This window comes from Enhydra lutris, unplaced genomic scaffold (assembly GCF_002288905.1).
Source record: "Enhydra lutris kenyoni isolate GAN:26980312 unplaced genomic scaffold, ASM228890v2 scaffoldscaffold22, whole genome shotgun sequence".
In the NCBI taxonomy this organism is placed as follows: Eukaryota; Metazoa; Chordata; class Mammalia; order Carnivora; family Mustelidae; genus Enhydra; species Enhydra lutris.
The window spans coordinates 30172845-30193071 of record NW_019154106.1 but is presented as its reverse complement, the minus strand read 5'-3'; the positions used below and the strand labels follow the sequence as shown (position 1 = coordinate 30193071).

At 35.6% G+C, this 20227-nt stretch overlaps 1 protein-coding gene across 1 annotated transcript in view; it reads right to left on the bottom strand.

Moving 5' to 3' along the window:
• The window catches only part of LOC111149926, a 270882-nt gene that overhangs the window by 215934 nt on the left and 34721 nt on the right, over positions 1-20227 (bottom strand). The gene's annotated exons all lie outside the window — the stretch shown is intronic.

Here is a 20227-nt window from a genome sequence, read left to right as displayed (position 1 = left end):
CTATATATATATATATATATATATATATATATATATATATTAGGATTTGTTTACTCTAGAGAGAGACTGCATGAGCGGGACGGGGAGAGGGAGGAGAGAGAACCTCAAGCAGACTCTGCACTGACTGCAGAGCCCGACGCAGGGCTCAATCCCAGGACCCTGAGATTATAACCTCAGCCAAAACCAAGAGTGGGACACCCAACCAACTGTCACCCAGGTACCCCTGTTGTTGTTTTAAATCATGTTTCTTCATTGTATGCCTGGCAAATCATGTTTGAGTTAACATGAATCTTTAATCCCTATTCTGCCTGAAGACCCATTCTTATACTTGAGATAAAGTGTGGGTGGGAGTGAATAATATGGTTTCTTCAATCTAGTTATGTATATGTGCTATAAGAATAGTATCAAATCTGCAAACTCTTCATCCACTGATATGTGATACAGCACAGCATATCAGAGATTCTGTCTTGGTAAAGGGAAAAGGCTAGGTGATTCTGATGATCACCCTGGATAAGGAGTTGACAAACATTTCTGTAAAGGGCCGGAGAGTAAAAATTTGAGGCTTCGTGCAGGAGGGCATACAGTCTCTGTTGCTCATACTCAGCTCCAGCCTTGCAGCATGAAATAGACAATACATAGTGAATGAGCATAGCTATGCCTCAGAAAAACTTAAAAAACAAACAAATAAGTAGCAGGCTGCTTTTGAACAGCAGGCAACATTTGACTATCCCTGTCCTGGATTGAGAACCACAAAAAACAGGTTTGCTAAAAAATAATCAACACATAATGTATAACATGATGACTATAGTTAATAATGCTGAATGGTATATTTGAAAGTTGTTAAAAGAGTAGATCCTAAGAGTTCTCATCACAAGGAAAAATACATTGTTTTTCCTTTTTTTATATACCTATATATGAGATGATGGATGTTAACTAAACTTCTTGTGGTAATCATTTCGCAATATATGTGAAAGTTGAATCATTATGCTTAAACACCTTAAACTTACACAGTGCTGTATGTCAATTACATCTCAATTAAACTGGAAAGAAATCATCATGTGAAACTATTTTTAGGATTACTCTCCCTGAAGAATACTTTTTCATATGCTGAAGTAATACAAAAAAGCACAATATTATAAAAAGTTAAATATCTACCTCAGGGAAGCCTGTGTGTGAGTGTGGTGCAACATAGTTATGTCAAGTCTCTACAGCTATTTCTTTATGTGGGGATTCTCATCTAAGGAGGAGATCAGTGTGAAGGGGAGGAGCCAGGAAATATTCACCAAACTCATCCATTTCTTACAAAATTAATTTCCAAATGCACAAACATTTTGAGCAGATCTTTTTCAAGGAACGCAAACAAAACAAAAACAGAATACTAAATTCTTTGGTGCCACAGCAGTAAGTCAGATTCTAGTGAGGTCTCCCAGGGCTATGACATTTAGAACTGCTTCCAAGTAACTTTTCAAAAGGTGGGAATTCTTTACCTTTGAAACCACCACAGTTGGGAAAATCACCACCATTCTAATATTCAACTCCTAAAGAAGCACTATACTAGGCTACATAAGGTAAGATCAAAACACGTCAACATTATCGGAAAACATCATATGCATACCAAATATAGAATCCAGTAAGATATTAATAAATAAATGCTTAACAAAATAGAATGATACAGACCTGGGCCTTTTCTTGAAACATATCAACCATTCCAAAAGAAAGAGATTTTTATTGAAAATTATTTTTATTTTTTTGTAGAGAGATTTTTATTGAAAATTATTGAAAGTAAAAATTCAAATTAAGAGAGTGCATTTTCGGGGCACCTGGGTGGCTCAGTGGGTTAAAGCTTCTGCCTTTGACTCAGGTCATGATCTCAGGGTTCTGGTATCGAGCCCCGCATCAGGCTCTCTGCTAGGCAGGGAGCTTGCTTCTCCCCTTCTCTCTCTGCCTGCCTTTCTGCCTACTTTGATCTCTATCAAATAAATAAATAAAATCTTAAAAAATATATTAAAAAAAAAGAGAGAGTGTATTTTCACTTGAGGTATTAATAATATGCAGTGCTAACAGCATCTTTCCCTCAAGTCCCATGTCATGATAACAACTGTAGGAGTCTTCTCTCCTGTCACTTTGGAGGAAAAGATACTGTTTCTTCATTATGACAAAACTATGTGCTTTTGATTTGCTGTTCTTTTTTTTTTTTTTTTTTTTAAAGATTTTATTTATTTCTTTGACAGAGAGAGATCACAAGCAGGCAGAGAGGCAGGCAGAGAGAGAGGAGGAAGCAGGCTCCCTGCTGAGCAGAGAGCCCGATGCGGGGCTCGATCCCAGGACCCTGAGATCATGACCTGAGCCGAAGGCAGCGGCTTAACCCACTGAGCCACCCAGGCGCCCCTGATTTGCTGTTCTTATCTGAAATGTATGAAATAATTTTTGTCAATGGGTTCAAAATTTCTGAGGCTAATTTTTCATGTATAAAGGGGGCAGAAACTTCAAGTTAAAAGTAAAAAACAAGGATATTTTCCTATTTAAAATAAGTCAGAGAAACAGAAATACCATATGATGTCCTTATATGTGTAATCTTTTAAAAAAACAATTGAAAACAATAGAAAGTAAAAAATATATGCATGACGTAGATCATAAATAATTGTCAAATAGAGGTATAAGCAATACAATCTACAACTACAACTACATAGAAAAAATTGGTGATTGCCAGGGGTGGATGTGGGAGGTAGATGAAACAGGTAAAGAGGGTCAAAAGGTACAAATTTCCAGCTATAAAATAAATAAGTCGTGGGGATATAAAGTATAACATAGTAACTATAGTTAATAATACTGTGTTGCATATGTGAAAACTGTTGAGAGTAAGTCTTAAAACTTCTCATTACACACAAAAAAATTGTAACTATGTATGGTGACAGATGTTAAACTTACTGCGGTAATCATCTTACAATATATACAAATATCAAATCATTATGTCATACACCTGAAACTAATATAATGTTATATGCCAATTATAACTCAATAAAAAATAAACAGAGATGGCTAAAATTTGTATAAACTATGAAAAGCCAAATATCTACCAAAGAAGTGCCACTTTGTTCTAACTATATCTCACTCTTTTTAAATGTAAGAAAACACCCATAAATATTCATTTTACACATCAAAATCTAAAGCTAAATAGGAAGGTTTAATTTATCATTTTTGTCAGGCCTTGTTGTTAATATTTTAAAAATAGTAATAAATATTAGGTATCAGAGCTCAGTTTGAAGTTGCTCTCATTCAGTATTAATGGTAACCAGAGTAGAACCATCAAGAGATGAGTGCAGGACAATGGCAGAAATGGAGAAAACAAGAAACATAATGGTTCTGTCAAAGAAAACTAAATAAGAAGTACTCCCAAAAAATGGCCTGTTTAGAGAAACACGATTAAAAAGGAATATATTCACCTCAAACTATCTGTTTAGGAATTAAGAAAAAAGTCCACCAAAGTATACCTGAAGCCACAGGTTTCAATGAAATGATTTCTAATGATCATTAACTTTCAGACTATGTGTATTTTACATAAAACTTCTAATGCTAAGGTAGCGGGCATTATACTTTCTCTGAAGTCCTAAAGGGTCATGTTTTAGTAATATGTAGTTCTATATAATATATACAGCCCATTGTGACTGTAAGAGAAAGTGCTCTTTATTGAGGAGTTCTTCAAACATTTGCTGGCTCAGAAAGCTCAACTATGGACATTCTAGAGAGGACAACAGGCTCAAGATCTCCTGCTGGAGAAGAGCAATGATCTCTTTTTGTGTGTGTCAGTAACAGTACATGGCTTTTCCTTCTTTCTTTTTTAACTTCCTCCCAAATATTTTATTTATTTTTTTTTAAGATTTTATTTATTTATTTGTCAGAGAGAGAGAGGGAGAGAGAGCGAGCACAGGCAGACAGAATGGCAGGCAGAGGCAGAGGGAGAAGCAGGTTCCCTGACGAGCAAGGAGCCCTAAGTGGGACTCGATCCCAGGACGCTGGGATCATGACCTGAGCCGAAGGCAGCTGCTCAACCAACTGAGCCACCCAGGCGTCCCCCTCCCAAATATTTTAAAGCATATTTATAAAAATCATAAAGACTGATTATGTACAAATTTTAACATGACAATAAGATAAAATAAGATCTATTTTATAGGAGAACATAACTCAAACTCTAGAGCTCAATTATTAATATATTTTTTAAAAGGTACAGTGATCAAACAAGATGGTATGTTCTGTCTACTTAATTCATATTGATATTCCAGATAGGTACTAACCAAAGAGTCCAACCATACTCTCAGTGCTCTGAATTATAGTTCTGCATGTACTTTTCTCTGTGTTCCGAACAGCTAGTGATTCAATGTGAAGTATTTCATATGTGTTGTATATAATGTCCTTAACAAATCAATGTAACCCAACAAGAAAACTGAATCTCTTTCTATCAAAAATCTAACTTGTGATCAGTAAATTGATTTAATAGTAAATTATTTTATCCATATTTTACATGCAGATCAATATAGGCAGTACAGGTTAGCATAAACAACAGGACAATCAGCCTTCATATATATTGACAAGTTTCCCAATGGTCTGTTAATATACAAAAGACTGGGACAAATTACTTATTTATATATACAAAACATGGTTATAAAGGCCAGCTGCAGGTATTTTTTTGGAAAGTGCATTTTAATAAGGTCCTATTCATTTAGGGAACAAATGGGGAAGAAGTAGTTTGCACTACAGAGTTTAGCGCGAGAGCTTTCTCTTTTTCTAACCACGAAATCAATCATTTGTCCAGACTGTGGGAGTCAGAGTTAGTTACTGAAAAGAGCTCCGTATATAAACAAGTCAATAACTCATTGTGTGTTATTGTCGAGCTGAAGAAGTCGGCTTTCAAAAAGCTGCCCCTGCTTCTCTCAGAATGAATGTCACTGTATTCAGGGAGTGGGAGAGGGTCCTTTGTTTCCAGCCATTGCTGGCTGCCATTTATGTATGGGAACAGGAGGTGGCTGCTACAAGTGTGGGGGAAGCCACTATTTGGTATCATGGATGTCCAGGAAAAATTCTGAATCTTGTCAACCTAAATCATTTGTGTCTGAAAAATGCATTAATGGAATTGATAAAGAGAGGTCATATACAAAAAAAAATTTGATAAAGAAGTTAAATGATAATGAATCTATAGCATTTTAATTTAGATCAGACTGACGTTTTTGGTTCCCTACCTGTCAACGAAGATGAAACCAAAATATAGGCAATGTTTGAAAAGTTCAAAAGTACACAATCAAACTGTGAGCAGGTCAAAATGTCAAATAAATGCTATCTGTTCAGGCCATTAATATTAAGGGTAATTCTTGGTACTTTCGAAGCGTGTGTGTGCATGTGTGTGTTTGTGAATTTCTCTAAGGCATGATTTTATGTGCTCAACACTTGATAAGTTAAGGAAATGTGAAATTTTTTTACTTAAAAGATAATTTAAATATCCTTTAGAATTGAACTGAACATAAAATTTGTAAGATATAAATATTATTATCTTATTTATTTCATCTTAATATTTATTAAAAACCTACTAACTTATTCAAATCAAACTAGGAACTGTGAAGAAGCACCAGACCAGGATTCAATATTTATAATTAGATTGAGTAAATAAAAAATATATGTAGATCTGTTTAATAAATGGTCCTCATTTGGGGGGAGATGGTCTCTGAAATTTTTAAACAAAAGCTTGGCTCTTAATTAGATAAAGTTGGAGTTGTAGGTAAGGAGAGACCTGGGAGCCTAGAACTGAATCCAACTGGTCCCATTTCTCCTCACAATTTAGAAAGCCACAGCATTAAATAGTATAATATGCTTCCACATGTAACAAGTATACTAGACATTTTACTACATACAAATTGGTTAACAGCAAAGAGAGATACTATTGAGGAGACAATGAAAACAATAGAAAGTAAAAAATATATGCATGGTTGTAGATCATAAATAATTGTCAAATAGAGGTATAAGCAATACAATCTACAACTACAAAGGACAAAAATATTATTTAAGGTAGAGATGGAAAGGCATAAACAATTGGTAGTATCTAGCTAGGAAAAGAAGTGATATTATAGGACAATACTATTAGTAAATATTAATTAATGTTACTAATCAGTTATTAGCTACATGATGAAATTTATCCTAAATAAATTAGTGAAGTGTCTTGACGTGGCTTTGGGAGGGGAGGAGAGAATACAAGCTGAGCCTTGAAGGAAAGGCAGAGGAAAGGGCATAGCTGACTAGGTGAGTCAGCCTAAGGCAATTGGTCTGACTGGAAGGAATGTTTTATATTGGGGAACAAGAACATGAAAGATGGCTCACGTGACTCCATACATAATCTATTTCTGATTGTAATTATAAAGTGGAGCATATATGCAAAATGCTAATCCTATAGTGAGGGTATAATGATAACTTTACATTAATTCAGTTCTTAGCTTTGAATTTCTACATAACTCATAGCTTTGCCTTGGTTCAGCCCATCTTCTCAAGCTATATACACTTAATTTAGTTCCAGTTTTAAAGATACCTTAACTAAATCCTGACCACTTCCAACCAGGTTGTCTCACTTAAGTCCCTTCTATAAAAATAATTCAAGAGTGCCACTTCTAGACTTGGGAAAGGAACAGAATCCTTAGTTCAAAACTGGCTGTGAAATCTGGCTCCGTCACAGATTAGTTCTGACACAGTGGGCAAGACTGAGGTTCACATAGCCCAGGCCTTCTAAAACCAGGGATTCTTCTCCCATCCTTGCTAATTCTCTGAAAAAGGCTGTTTTTACCACTGCCTGTACCTTTTTGAGGACAGTTTGAGGGAGCATTTATAAAAGAAATCTTTGTAATATTTGAAAACCAACAAATAAAAACATCGCCATTTTAAAACAGTAACATTTTAAAATGGTTATATTTTATCTAAAAGAATGTAAAAGAGAATTCTACATAATACTTTATCTACAACTTATTCATTATTTAATTAAGGAGACAAACTGTTTTAAAAATCTTCTTTTCTGTTTTTTTTTAATTAATCATAAACAAATTTTAGCCCTTCCAAATTCCATGAGAAAAATGGCACTGAGTTAGCCCTATAGCCAGGGCTAGCGCTGTACCCATATTATAAACTTTCTGCCTAGACATTCTGTTACTAGGAATGCCACATGCCCTAAACTGAAGTCAGCTTGTCCTCTCAATCTGACTCTCTACTCCATTTCTTCTACTACAGCATGCAGTTTTGGAAAGACTGTGCTACCCTGGCCAAGTTTGGGCCCCTGACCTCCCATACCAATCAGCTTCTCTCTTTAAGAGATAGAGTTAAGAGGGGAACCACATAGAAACGTCAGTAGTCGGAGAGAACCTGTCCCACTAACAGCACCCTAACAAAACTTTTCCTCAGATCCAGAAGTCTGGAGCTGTTCTGGTTTTTTCTACAACCCCTTTCTTTGGTCTTTCTTTAAATTCCATGTGCTACCACCTGCCATCCTATTAAATTATTTTTTGCCTAAATTATCTGAGATAGGTCCCATTAGTTGCAATCAATAAACCCTATCAGATATGTTACATATGTCCTCATAGTAAACATAACACTATTTCTTGCAACTCTAGGTATCCAACTCAGATGTCTTAATAATGTGCCAAGTTTAAAGTCCTTCAGTATTATAATGGGTAATGTAGCAGGGGTAATGGTTTAAAAATTTATTAATATGTTTTTCTTTTCGGTCTTTTCAAGTACAAAACTGCCCTAAATACCTTAGATATTCCTAGGATTTGTCACAATAATACAATTTCTGACATGCACAATAAAATTGTGCAACCAAACAATATCCTTGCAAACAAAAGGCAATGGTCTTGTTGCTTTTAGAGATGATTTGCCTCTTAAGAACACACTTTACTCTCCTCAGCATATAAACAGCTAAACGTAGAAGACTCAGCCCATAAATGTCCCTTGTGAATTAAGAACAATGCCTCTGACTGCTGTTAAAACTTTGCTAAAATCAGGACTGAGGAAGATACAATGCAGAGAAAAAAAATAAAGGCTTACCATCTCTTTCTGCCCTAGAGGAAATACAGGAAGAAGTCTCAGAAAGGGAGCAAGGTATAAAATAGCTGGAAGAGTTAAGTCTTAAGTCCCCTTCTATAGCAAGTCCTTTGGGGATGAAGACGAGTATCAGGTAAGTGGAAAGGAATCCTCGAGCTAGAGGGTTCTTCTGCTCCCCTCCCCTCAATATAGTCAGGGAGGAAGCTGTCCTGTAGCACCAGGACAGAGACACATTGACAAAGTGGCACCCAGAGGGAGGCCTGAGGTTTAGCTTTCCTTAACAACCCTTCGTTTCTGTGTGTCTTAGGACTTGGAAGTAGATACGTGTTAAGCTGGGAAGTCTGCTACAGACTATTGGCATAGTGGGGGAAGTATGGCTCTATAGTAAGAGTAGCACCATAGACCACTTAAGACAGTGCCAAATGGGTGTCTCAGTCAGACCTGTGAGCGGGGGTCTCTAATACCAGGGGTAGTCAAGTTTAGGGTGGACCATCCAAGAAATACCACCAAAAAAAGAGCCTGAGCCAGAAGAATGGGCTACAAGTTTACACGTTGCAGACCAAAAGAGCATTCAGCAACCAACTGACCAAGGGATGATATCCTTCCAGTGCCCAGCAGCTGTCAAGCCAGTATATATACATTCCAATGGGCCAGCTTGAGGCCAGGGGTCCCTTTCCCCAATGACTTGAAGATATGAAATCCACACAGCCCCTTCTTCCATATACTACCTGAAGGAAACCAACAGGGTGCAGGAGAGTCTATCTCAGAGAAAGAATGACCTAAAATAATGATTTAAATGACCAAATCATACTAAGCCTTACACTGAATTGAACATTCAGTTACTTTCCCCCATGATCCAATGGACAAGAGCTCAGGAAGAAGGTATTAGTGTTGGAAAATAGCTCAGCTCAATGTCCTTTAGTTTTTTTGCACACAAACTGTGTACCCACATATGAGAGAGTCTGTTAGACTGAGCCAAGGAACAAAAGCAAAAACAGGATTTATAGGACATGGGGGAGAAATACAATAGTCAGACTTACATTTTGGGGAGAAATCGATAAGCTGGCATCTACCAAATTGAGTAAGCCAATTAAGGATATTGAAGGAACCATTTTAATTTCCTATGAATTCTCCAAATAAACTTGAGAATTCAGTCGACAAACAAGTGTGGCAGGCCGCCTCTGTATTATGTCTGCTTACCCTATGACTTCAGTTAGACCAGTTCAGCACTGTTTCCCATACTAGAACATTTCATTTCTTCACACAAAGCAATAAACCACATTTTCTCTCACCGACTAGAGCAGCAATCTGAATCAGAGAATTCTTTGAGGACTGTGATTAGGATTCTGGGGGACAAAAAGGATAAGGCAGATAGGCCTCTATCCTTATACAAAACTGTCTGAGTATGGGACAGGCTAGGTGTGATGCACTTTATATCTCCAGTAAGCATATTTCCAATTATTATTTCCTGCAGTAATGGAGAAAAACCCATCCCTATCAATTTTGTGTGGCCCAGCCTTGGTCCAACCTGTGGTCCCATCTGGGAAGCCCACTCTGGTTTTGTCCTCTCAGTATATGCATATATGAACCAAGTATATTGCCCTGTACTACAGATAGCACCCCCCCTCCCTTCTTCCACTTTTTTTACATAATATATTTACTGAATGCCAATGTTGGTATAATCAGAGCACTGTACTGGTTCTGGTGATATAAATATCACTTAGATGCCTTTGTACTTTCAGAAGGCTAATATTCTATTTAGAATTACAGTTCAGCAGTCCCTAATAGTTTTCCTGGTGTTTTTTCCTCTGGTAAGGGAGCATATCTTATAATTCTTTCATATCTCCGATACATTCAACCATAATAGGTAGGTAGCAGACATTCAATAAACACCAATGATGCATTAGTGATGAAAAGCATTCCAATTCAAAGTGCTTTTACTTTTCATTAAACAACCGTTCCCTAAACTATTTGCTCAGAGTTATGAAACAGGGATTTTATGGTCAAGTAATTCTTTTAAACAATAGGCTAAATTAAGATACATGGCCTTCTTTACAGCATGGCACTCCCAAGAGTTTTTAAGATGTTAATAGAGATTATTAATAACCATGAGAGCACTTCAGGGGTATCCAGCCAGATATACTCCAGAAATGTGTCAAGAGACCAACATTTCTCAAGTTGATCTTGAGAGTTGAGGATGGACCTCTAAGAGTTTATTCAAAAGCGAGTACAACAGACAGTACCCAGACACAAGGAGCACAACTCTTTCAGTCATCAACATGGCTCAACCCTGCCTGCCCTGCTTCCCCCAGATTAATCTATAATTCTCTAAAGTAATTTATTAGAGCTTGGGAAAAAAATATTCTGTAATACATCTAAAATAATAATGACCAAGAAATTTTTTGAAAAAAGAAGAACCAATTAAACTAATATTAAAAGGTATTTTAAAACAAAAATCATTAGTGTATCACAGTGTGTAGCATAAAACAGAACTAAAAATCAGGTCAAAATAGATACAACATGTATACTTAGGGTTTTAGTATATGTTAAATGAGATACAAGTCCACTATTTCTTAGCCACAATTCCAAAACCCAAAAATTTCTGAAAACTGGATTTTTTTGGAACTCATCAGACAACAAAAGCAACAAAGACTGATTTATAGACTTTACTTATCCCACTTACTGTGAATATTTCACTGCGAAAATAATAAAGTGCTTCATTACAGGGAACAAACCGGTTTCAGACTTCACTGAGGTTTCACATAACATATGGTCTATGTAATACATTCTAAAATCCAAAACATTCTGAATTCCAAAACACATCTGGCCCCAGGAAGATCAGAGGAAGGATTGTGGTCCAAATTTCAAATCAACAAGGAAAGAGTGGATTAGAAATGTCGTATTGCAATGGACAACTGAATAACACTTCAGACAATTACGTCAGACCCACTTTTTACTTTTTGCCACTTTTGGTGACTTCCAAAATCTAAATATAATAAGAGCTGATTTATAAAGTCTGAAAGGAAACAGTCTCTCTAATATGGGTAAGATTTAATTAAATCCAGTCCTGAACTTCTATACCTCAAAAGTAGCTTTAATAAATTGAAAAGCAACAATATACTGAGAAAATATTTACAACAGAACAACAGGTTAATATCCTTAATATGTAAGACAACTCTGAGGTAGACTAAAATATCACTTATTTTTTTAATTTAGTGATTTGACAAGTTTATATATTATGCTATGTTCACCACATAGCTACATAGCTACCATCTGTCCCATTACATCACCACTGACTGTGTTTTTAATGCTCTGCTTTTTATTTCCATGAGTTACTCATTTCATAACTAGAGACTTGTATCTCCCACTTCCCTTCACCCATTTTGCCCAAACCCCCACCTCTCTCCCCTCTGGCAACCATCATTTTGTTTTCTGTATTTATAGTTAATTCTGCTTTTTATTTGTTTATTCATTCTTTTTAGATTCCATTTATGAGTGGAATCATATTGTATTTGTCTTTCTTAGTCTGACCTTATTTCACTTAGCTTAATACCCTCTATGTCCATCCACGTAAGTAGGCTAAAAAAATTATTATGAAAAAGATAAACACCAAGGAAAATAGGAGCAAAGAAAGTGAACACACAGTTTATTAAAGAAAAAAATGCAAATGGCAAAAGAGTGCATGCACAAAGAGTTCAAAATTGCAACTAATAATATAATTCAAACTAAAACAATGACCCAAATAATTTCTAATTACAAAGATTAGTGAATTTAAGGAAGAACAAATACAGGGAAACTGGTACTTTCATGTTTTGCTGCTGAAAACATAAATGCTATAACTTTTTAGAGGGAAATTTGGCAATGTACATCAAATCTGTGTACAACCTTTGATCCAAAATTTCCACTTCTAGGAATTTTTCAATAGGAAATAATTATGGACGTGTATCCAAAAATTGACTGAAACAATGATAAAACATTGTTTGCCACAGTAAAGAGATCATATAATATGTAAATGTTCAAAATTAAGGAGATTACTAAAGCCTGTAAACTAGAATATCATCATTCATTTAAAATAATGCTACTGAATATTTTATAATGGGAAACAGTAACAATATATTAACTGAAAAATAACCAGTCTCAAAAAGTAAATAAGATTTTAAATATATATATATCAGTATATAAAGGACATAAACCAACTATTGAGAATAGCTAGTCAGAATGGTGAGATTGTGGGTGATATAATTCTTTTTTCCCATTTACATCAGCTTATCTCTATACACTAAATTTTCTGTATTATTAACACATGTACATGCATGAATCTTGTAATTAAAGAACAGGCTCATTTTAATATTGCTCCTTTTCTTTGTTACCCACCAATATATCTGACTTACTTATTTTAAAAACCTGTTCTCTGTCCACATTTACCCCAACTTCATTGTCATTTTCTCACTTTATCTCAATTTTTAATAGATAAAATATAATTCAAAAGAAAACAAAAATTTATTTAAAAAGATAAAATATTAACCTTTTTGCTTTTAAAATTGCCAACAGTCGATTAAACTGTTTTTTTTTTAATTTTCAGCATAACAGTATTCATTGTTTTTGCACCACACCAGTGCTCCATGCAATACGTGCCCTCTCTAATACCCACCACCTGGCTCCCACAACCTCCCACCCCCCGCCCCTTCAAACCCCTCAGATTGTTTTTCAGAGTCCATAGTCTCTCATGGTTCACCTCCCCTTCCAATTTCCCCCAACTCCCTCTCCTCTCTAACTCCCCTCGTCCTCCATGCTATTTGTTACGCTCCACAAATAAGTGAAACCATATGATACTTGACTCTCTCTGCTTGACTTATTTCTCTCAGTATCGATTAAACCGTTTTTGAGAAAATGGGTAGTACCTATTCATAGAAGACAGTGGAAAGTTTATGAATTCCTGTCTAATAACTGCATTTTTATATTTACCACTTCTTAAAAGTGAACGGAGATGAGAGCAATGACTTGGTAGAGAGAAGAGGGGACCTCTTGTTGTCTACTCTGTAACACTGTTCTGGGCACTGCAGATGCATTGTAGCATTTAATCCTCAAAAACCCTTCAGGAAGTCATGTAAATGATGCTTAAGGAGGTTAAATAACTTGTTCTTGAACATAAAGCAAAGAAAATTGAAGAACTGGGATTCAAATCCAGACATGTCAGACCTCTGCGTCCATGATTTTTAATTATGTCTTGGGTACATCAGAAAATATGATTAATAAATGAAGGAAAGAGATAGCTAGTAACAGACAAATTGGCAAATTTTCCCTCCATATTAAAGCATATGTTTATGAAAGCCCAGAGTTAAAAATCAGAATTCTATTAAAATGAATTGATTTTTGATGACATTAATAAGAAAATAAATTACATTTGGAGACTTTAGGAGAATTTATTTTTGAGGTTTGTACAAAAAAAGAAGCTGGATTAAAATTCCATGTCAGAAATTATTCATTAAACATTCTGAAGTCACTTGTGAATAATTTATAACTTTCACTTCATCTCTAGCATTATCAAAACTAATGCCCAATGTTATTTTTCCATTCTGAAAATACCTGTTAATGCATTTTAATACAATTGGTATAATAAATAATGAGTAGTATTAACAGTTTAATATTTAATAGATTAGATCTCTTCCTTTGTACATATATAGAAACACAAGTACATATAATATATATGGACTTTATGTTTATAGAAATGGTATCAATGTCATATTTTTTGATGACCTGCTTTTTATTACTATTTTTATTATTAATGTCCCTTAAAAAAACATCTGAAGGAGATCTATAACTACCTAATACTCATAGGTATTAAAATTTCATGCTACTTTTTCAAAATTTCCCAAACAAGAAGTTTGGGGTAGGGAAAGAAGCACAGTGTCTTTTTATTTTCGTATTTCCTCAGCTTTTTTGTTCTTGGAACACATAATTTTGCTCCCACTTCACTGAAGAGGACTTGGTCACATGGCTACCTCCAAATGCAAGTCAGGCTGAGATGTAGAGTGTAGCTGTGCTTCAAAAAAAAGAGGAGGGATGTCTGGGTGGCACAGTCAGCTAAGCATCTGACTGTTGGTTTAGGCTCAGGTCATGATCTCAGGGTTGTGAGATCAAGCCTTGCATTGGGCTCTGCACTCAGTGTGGATTCTGCTTAAGTTTCTCTCTTCCTCTGCCCCTCCCCCCATGCTCATTTTCTCTCTCATTCTCTCTCTCTCTCTCTCTCTCTCTCTCAAATAAATAAATAAATAAATAAATCTTTAAAAACAAGCAAACAAACAAACAAACAGGAGAATGATTCTGCTGGAAGGCAAGAAGTCTTGCTCTATATGTCACACAGGTGAACATGTGATCTACTGTCCAAACCAGGACATGCTTGAGAGTGAAATAATTAGGCTGAGGTAACAAGTGACCTCTAAGACTGTTACAGGAAAATTACCCATCCCTATTTTTCTGCTTACTAAAATCTTCCCTAACCCCTCATCAGGTTGTCTTTCCTGAGGCAGTTGGTCATTCATTCTGTGTTGCCAGAACAGTCTACTCAAGTCTAGTACATCATCTCACAGATGTGTTCTGGTTACTTGTTTACTATCTTTCCACTATACCAGGAGATGGGCCAATACTCTCTGCTCTTCAGCCTTGGCCATCCTTGTGGTTATTGATCCTTTTCCCTTTCCATTTAGTTCTGGTTAAGAGATTAAAAACATGGCAAACTCTGCCACTAGGGAGTGGGACAATTGGCTCAGGACTGACAGAAAAACACAACTGTGAATACACTGATTTGTTTAGGAGTGACCAAAATTAAGACAGAACATTTCCATGAGCTTTAATGTATGGTCACTGAGAAAAAAATGCTCTTTCTCATACAATATAACAGCTGATACTAATCTCTAGAATAATGTTGCCATACAGACTTAAACTTTAGATATTCTCTCAATCCTTAATCAAATACCTTTAAAGTCTTGAATAGATAAAACCATACATCTCTGTATTTTTGTTTTATCCCTTTTTTCGAGCTCAAGTTTAAGGCAAATATGTGACCATATCACTGTCCACTCAAAACCCTTCAGTGACTCCCCACTGTTTGCAGGATAAAACCCCAATTCTTTATCATGGCCTCATCTGATTTCCTCCTCCTCACCTGCCTCATCTCCATCTCCAGCCACAACTCTGGCTTATCCTTATACTATGCCATAGAAATTTCCATGTTCTCAACTACTCATCAATGCTCCTACACCCTGAAATTCTAAAAGAATTTCAAGATCCATTCTTTACAATCCCCCATTCCATTTTGAGCCTTCTCCCCCGAAACTGGGAATTACCACCATAATTACTGTGTTATAATCCTAAATGTTGCTGTGGGTTAGGAAAGACACGAGGATAAATAGTAGATTGGCATAAATCCAGGTTGTAGTACACACAGACACACACACACACAGACACACAGACACACATACACATTCACTCACTCAATCACTTACATACCAACTCTGATCTGGTGTACTCCATCCAGGAAGCCTGCCCTGATTTATTCTCAGTCCTATGCACAGGAGCTCATCTTTGGTACCATTGCGTGTTTCTACAGTCATTGTGCAAGGTGCTATCATAGCATTTATGCAGTGAATTTGATAAAATTCAAAATATTATAATAATAATAATAATAATAATAATAATAATAATTGAGCATAATATTTTGTAATACAGGTCTACTAATGAAAAAAAATGAAATTCTTTGAGGAGAATAACATTTCACTTAATTGGGGTCCAAACTATTACTCCCTATAATCAAACAGATTGCAAATACTCATTTGTGGAAATCACTCTTCACTTGTGGATCATACCAAAAAAGGTGACCAATTAGACTTAGCTAATGGACTACATAGCTTAGAACTCACCTATTAAACTACAAACATGGAGAGATGCACTGTCAAGTAGAAATTTAATGTGACTCATTATGTAATCTTAAATTGTCTACTTAGCCATATTAAAAAAAGGTAGAAAGAAGTGGATTAAATATATTTTAGTTATTTATTTAACCAAAACATTACCATTTAATATTACAAACAACACAAAAATTCTAAGATATTTTATCATCTTTTTTCATACTGAATCTTTGAAATACTATATGAATTTCACATAGTATGCCTCAGTTTGGACTACTCACATGTTGAATACACACAGCTGCAGGATACAGGTCTGTGTCAGGGGCTAGAAAGACATAAATTTAAAAAGTGGATCATATAGACTCTGGCTTCCACTGAAAAGTACGAGTTTTGCTTAAAAGCTGCCACTGCCACTCAGCTCCACAAAATATTGTCATAAGGAAAAGTGATCCAATATATTGTTAGCTGTTCTGGATTTTCTGAGGCATCAAAAGATGTAGAATTAGGCACCTGCTTGGTGTACTTAGTTAAGCATCCAACCCTTGGTTTCAGCTCAGGTCGTGATCTCAGGGTCTTGAGATCGAGCCCTGCCTGGGGCTCCATGCTCAGCATGGAATCTGCTTATGTTTCTCTCTCCCTCTCTTATTGCCCCTCCCCCTCTGCTTTCTCTCTATCTCTAATAAATAAGTGAATCTTTTTTTTAAAAATGTAGAATTTAGTGTAAAAACTTTGATCTCTAGGTGTTGGTAACTAATATATATTTTTTTTAATTTTATACACCCTTGACAGGTCAAATAATTCAAATTTATATACTAAATCTGGCCATGACCTCCTCCACACTTATGCCAGGTCTGTCTTTTCAGTATTTAAGCTATAGTGCACATGGATGTTCAATAAATTACAAGACTTTCAAGTGAAGGCAATTAAGTATTTACAAATAAAATACTTTGAACATGTCAAAGGAATGATAATAGATGATAATAAAAATAATTATGGAAATAATCTCTACATTTTCAACCATCTTATAAAAAATAAGTTTACTCACTAAGATTATTCAATAGTATTTTAAATAATAAAATGCTTCAATTAAAAGTAGCTATAACCACAATAGCCAAAAGGTGGAAGCAACCCATATGTCCATCAACAGAAGAATGAACAAATAAAACGTAGACACATGCAGTGTAATATTATTTAGCCTTAAGGGAAGGAAATTGACATTTGCTACAACCTGAATGAAACTTGAAAACACTATGTAAAGTGAATTAGGCCATTCACCAAAGGACAAATACTGTATGAGTCCATTGATATAAGGTACATGGTATAGTTAAATTCATGGAGACAGAAAGTAGAATGGTGATTGCCAGAGGCATGGAAGTAGTGTTTGCAGAACAATGTGAATATACTCAATGCTCTAAAACAGTACACTTAAAAATTATTAAAGTGGAAAATTTTAGGTTACCATATTTTACCACAAAAAAGTGGCCATAAGGGGCACCTGGGTGGCTCCATCATTAAGCATCTGCCTTTGGCTTACGTCATGATCCCTGGATCCTGGGATAGAGGCCCCCATCAGCCTCCCTGCTCAGCTGGAAGTCTGCTTCTCCCTCCCATTCCCCCTGCTTGTGTTCCCTCTCTCCCTGTCTCTCTCTTTGGGTCAAATAAATAAATAAAATCTTTTTTTTTAAGTATCCATAATAAATTTTAATAAGAAAAAATACTCATTTTTATTTTTAAAAATGCCTCTTAAAGGAGTGCAGTATAGCTTTTCAAGTTTACACAAATTAGACAAGAAAAAAGTATGAAATACTGAAAAGTTCATGTATATATGCTCTGAAGTGTCATTTTTCCTATTCAAATATGCACACCAACTGAAGCAAGATTAACAATGTCAATTAGTTCAAAATGTGTTAAAACGCCTTTGGATGCCTAAAAAAGTTAAGTTTGATTTGTAGTGAGCATTCAATTCACAGTAGTCCCCCCTTCTTATCTGCAGTTTCACTTTCCACAGTTTCAGTTACCCCAGGTCAACCACTGTCTGGAAGCAGATGATCCTCCTGATGTATCCTCAGAAAGTTGATAGTAGCCTGATGTTATGTCACAACACCTACAGCATTCACCTCTCTTCACCTCCTCAAGTAGGCATTTTATCATCTTTTATCCTCATAAGAAGGAAAGGATGAGTACAGCACAATAAAATACTTTGAGAGATACCATAGTCACATAACTTTTATTACAATATATTATTTTAATGGTTCTATTCTATTATTAGTTATTTTGTTAATCTCTTATGCTGACTAATTTATAAATTAAACTGTATCATAGGTATGTACATAGAGGAAAAAACACAGTATATACAGAGCTCTGTATTATCTGTGGCATCCACTGGGGGGGTCTTGGAAAGTAACCCCCACAGACAAGAGGGGACCACTGTATATGTAAATAAGCCCTTCCAAATTGTCTGAGAATACTTCAAAATAGTTGTATCCCTGTGTATTTTATGTTTTCCTTCCCAATATTATTTTCACAATTACTGGGGATTTGTACCAGTAACAATAATCATTACTACCTCAAGGCCTATTAAGAAAATCAAATGAAATAACTTTAACCCAGAAAAATCACATCGTAAGCTACAGAGTACTGTACACATATGTTTATCAAAGAATTAATAAAGCAAAGGTCAACTTTTCCCCTGGTACTACCCAAAATGTCACATATTCTGAAAACAAATCTGAATCAATAATCTATCAAAATGACTGCTTTCGTCCAGCTAAGTTTAGTGGTAAAATATTCTGCATTTCCTCTAATCAACACAGAGACAAAAAGTTACACTGGTATCCACATTGTGATTTTTAAGTACGATTTTATAGGGCAAATGTTTCCCAAAACTATTTGGGTATCTCCTCTCTGACCCAGATATATTTGCATTTACAGAGAATTTAGAATAGGATGCTCCTAGCTCAATATTTCTACTTTCTGGGATCAAAGAACTCCCATCTCCGTTTTCCAAAGCATGGTCTGTGTTTGGAATTCATTTCTATGGGAGGTCATAAAGTCAAACACTATGACTGAGAAAGGAACTGTTATTCACAATGCAGGCAGTAAGTGTGAGCCCAAACTGCAAGGGCAATCAAATCTCATGCTTCAAGAAAGAAAATGATTATTTGCAAGGTCAGGAAGGACTTCCTTTTCTCTTTTATAGGAAATACTAGGTAACTTGATAAATGAATTATAAGGGAGGGCAAATTTATCTTGTTTCTAAAATACAAAGTATTCCCATCCAAATTGAGGCAAAAGTTGGGTATTCATTCTTTCTGATGGCTGAGGAAACAAGTGGAGAGTTTTAGAAGGGTTGGGGGATGGGTGAGTCTGGTGATGGGTATTAAGGAGGGCACAGATTGCATAGAGCACTGGGTGTTACATGCAAACAATAAATCATGGAACACTACATCAAAAACTAATGATGTACTGTATGGTGACTAACAAAACACAATAAGAAATAAAAAAATAAAAATAGATAAACTCCTTTAAAAAAAAGTACAAAGTATTCATGATACCCCTTTTACCAAAAAGATCAGGGATTAGTTATATAGGTAGCATGATCCTCTCTGAAAAGTCAATAGCCCATGTTTCCCATCATTCAGTGTGATACGCACTTACTCATTTTTACCATATGCCTTGGTAATAACTCCAAACAATTCTTTAGTCCATGGTCATATTAATGACATTTTATTTCCATTAATCATTAATTTCTGATTAATGCCACAATAATTCAGCAATTAATTTTTTTTAAAGATTTTATTTATTTATTTGACAGACAGAGATCACAAGTAGGCAGAGAAGCAGGCAGAGAGAGAGGAGGAAGCAGGCTCCCCGCTGAGCAGAGAGCCCGACGCGGGGCTCGATCCCAGAACCCCGGGACCACGACCCGAGCCGAAGGCAGAGGCCCCAACCCACTGAGCCACCCAGGCGCCCCTCAGCAATTAATTTTATTGTCATTCTAAGTTTCCATAAAATGTGTAGTTTTCCTAATGTAAAAACTGATTAATAGGTGATTATAACTATAAGACTTAACTTTACTACATTGAATAAGTAAACATGAACGTTTCCTAAAGTTCCTAAGAATGATCACATATTTTTATTTTTTTTAAGTTTTTATTTAAATTCCAGTTAGTGAACATACAGTATAATATTAGATTCAGGTGTACAATATAGTGATTCAATAGTTTCATACATCACCCCGTGCTCATCAC